Source organism: Micromys minutus (assembly GCF_963924665.1).
Source record: "Micromys minutus genome assembly, chromosome: 30".
Taxonomy (NCBI): Eukaryota; Metazoa; Chordata; class Mammalia; order Rodentia; family Muridae; genus Micromys; species Micromys minutus.
In genome coordinates this window covers 18,130,853-18,134,337 of record NC_137965.1, presented here as the reverse complement: position 1 = coordinate 18,134,337, position 3,485 = coordinate 18,130,853, and positions in this window count along the sequence as shown.

Genomic DNA, 3,485 nt, shown 5'->3' with positions numbered 1-3,485 from the left:
GCCAAGCAAACATCCTACCAGGAAGCCACAGCTACCACCAGAGCGTGGCATATTTTAAAACCCAAGTGTCTCCAGTAAGTTTGAATCACAACTCCTAGCTTAAAGGTGTAGTAAAGCAAGAATAATTAGTTCCCGATTTCTTTCATCAATGACTCAAGCTGAACAGACCAAACTCCCCTGAACCATCATTCCCGTTTATGCTGCAGTTAATTACAGCCCCTCGACAATATGAGACTGCAGTTATCAACTGAATACATTCCGTTTTCCTCTGGACTGCTGCAAAAGCCGATCCTAAGGAACAAGACCATTCCGAGCACTTAAGTGATAGTAATAAATCTAATAACTGAACCTATAAATAATACTGACTCTCAGTTCACTTAAACATTCTAAATACTGTTTATACTTTAATCAAATCTTAAACTTAATTTAAAATCACACCTAAATCAATTACTTAATTACACATTTTAAGTGGAACTGCAAGGTGGGCTGCCTTTGTTCTCTCTCTGTGTGTGTATGTGTGTATGTGTGTGTATGTGTGTGTATGTGTGTATGTGTGTATATGTGTGTATGTGTGTGTATGTATGTATATGTGTATATGTGTATATGTGTGTATGTGTATGTGTGTGGATCTGTGTGGATCTGTGTGTGTATGTGTGTGTGCCTGTGTATGTGTGTGTCTGTGTGTGTCTGTGTCTGTGTGTGTGTGTGTGTACCTAGGCATGGATGTCAGAGGTAATTGTTGGGTGCCTCCCTTGGGCTCTCCACTTTATTTTTCCGAGTCAGGGTCTCTGTGAGCCCACAGCTTGGCTGGCCAATGCCCTCACACCTGTTCCCGTGTTACCACCATCATCACATCCTGCAGTCTATGGCTTCCCCAGACCCGGGATGGCAGGTGCTTGCCCATGTGATTTTTTTACATGGGTGCTAAGGATGTGTGATCAGGTCCTTATACTCGTGTGACAAGCACTTTATCAGCTGAGCCACTTCCCTGGTCCTGTCTTTGCCCTAATGTGGCCAAAGCTCTCAGGAATTGCAAGTGTCTTCTAGAACTTCACATAGCAGCATGAGCATTATGACTTCCGTGGTCCCACTTCTAATTTGAAACTCTTACAGAACTAAAAAGATGGCCCATCCCTGGAGAAGACAACACCATCACCCTCTAAGAGCCTGGGTTGTCTTCTCCAAGATGTCAAAACCCAGAGCTACACGCCCTGGATTTGTCAGACTGGCAGCATCGATCAGCCCCTCAGTTCCCAGGATCTCAATGGATCCCATTGTTTCTTCCGCAAGAGACTTGAAGTTAACTCCAGAATGGCACCGATGTCATCTGCTTGCAGCTGTGGTTTCCAGACCAGTGTGTCTAACGATTGTACCTCCTCCTGGCTGGTGGCATGACTTGGGGGAGGGAAGAACAATACCAGTGGGGGAGAGCAGTGTCTCTGTGGCAGGTGCACATAATCACTGGACACCCGGACTGGCCGCAGAGCCACGCACAAGGAGCGGTAGCTGCTACCACCTGCAATGCTTGTATTCTTCTCAGCTCAGGCTGCCATAACAAAATTACTATAGACTTGACCTTTATTTCTTATGATTCAACAAGATAAAGGCCTGAACTTGGGATGCCAGCATGCTTTGGTTCTCGGGAGAGCTCACTTCCTGGGTTGCAAGCCGCCAGCTTCTTGCCGATGAGTCTCTGTGTGGTGAATGCGGCTTCTCTGGCGTCTCTTCTCACGAGGGCACAGATCCCTTCCTGGGAGCCTTGCTCTCACAATCTCACTTAAACTGATCACCTTCCAGAGCATTCACCCCCATATCAGGGGTAAAGACTTTCCGTGCCTGAATTTAGGGAGGCACAAATGTGAAAGCTGTGTTTCCCTGGGATGCCCCTGGGCCTTTTCAGTATCTCTTGAAACTTCTAAATCTACATAACTGAACCTAGAGGAGACACAGGGGAGCAATGTCAACCCTGTATTTGAAATGTCACCTTGAGACACACCCCCCTTGTGTCCTCTCTGCTCATTGCTTTCCCTGTCTTCCATTTCCCTTGCAAACCCTCCCAAGGTCCCTCTCAGCCGATTCATGCTGGGAACTGGCCAATGGGAAGCAACAGGGCATGAAGCAGAGGAATTTTGCCCCTTGCTCTTTTTGTGCTCTAGCTCCTGCTCTGGGAGTGATGCCCTCCTTCCTGTGATGGCATCCTGCTCCAGCAGGGGACATAAGTTGGTGCCACTATTTGGCCCACCCACACCCATCTTCGTGAAGGTCACAGTCTCCTAAGTCCCCCTATAATTGAGGGTTTCTGCCTTCACCTTCCTGGGTTCCCTGAGCCCTGCCAAAACACTGTAAAGAGTGCCTTTGTAAGAGAGACTTCTGCTAGGCTAGCTGAGGGCTTTTCTACTTTCTGCTGAGCCCCTGAGTAATAGATGTCATTATAATAGATTCCAACACCACCCTCATATAAACTACTTCTCCCACGTCAGTCCGGCTCTTAGTTTAATTTAAAAAAAAAAAAAAAAAAAAAAACTTCTCATTAAAAAAATGTTGGCACAATTCCAGCTGGCACATGTGATTTTTTGAAAGGTCACACTCATGACCTCCATAAAGGAAAGAGCCACTTTCAGCATTGTGCGGAAGCAAGATTGCAGCATCTAGTAACCAAGATGTGGTCCTTGTGCCCGGTTTGATGCATTAGGAAAAAGCAGTAAAGTTAGAGAACGGTTAGGTCAGCACAGGGGTTGGCTGAAGCCAGCTGTGGAGAAATGCACCTGCCTCTCCTGCTCCCAAGACAAAACACTCAAGACCTGCCCAGGAGGATCCAAGATGTATGTCTCCACCAGTGTTCAGGGGCTACTGTGAAGTATATGATCTCCTGGCCCCTAGCCCAAATCATGAAAGTAAAAAGAAATAAAATTTTTCCTTGGAGGGCTCATCTTTAAATTACTGGAGTAGATCATGACAGAGAACTGCAGAGACCCTTGAAAGCAGAAGGACACCCGGAATGGGAGGACTGGGCCTCGGGGGACAGAGCATGCAGGCACCGTGCACTGCCCACCATCCAGGAAGGAGCATGTTGACAGAAGCAAACTCCGTCCGTGTCCATCATATTAATTACACCGGGGAGGAAGCTGCAGGGGCAGCTTGGAATATTCACATATCCTTACTGGGGGTCAAATACCTCACTTTATCTCAGCTCGACGCCATTAAAAACAATCAATGCTACCAGTTCCCTGTGCCTACCAGGAACTGATTTCAGAGTGATGATTTTCCCAGTTCAAAAGTGATGCATGTTTTATTGTTGATGAGAGAGAGTCACGCAGTGAGTGTGGACTGACCTGGATCTTTCTGTGTAGACAAGATTGGCCTCAAACTCATATTCCTCCTGTGTCGTCTCCAAGTCCTGTTATTATGGTGGTGTGCTAGCATCCCCAGCTTTTGTGTGTGTGTGTGTGTGTGTGTGTATGTATGTATGTGTACATACATTATAT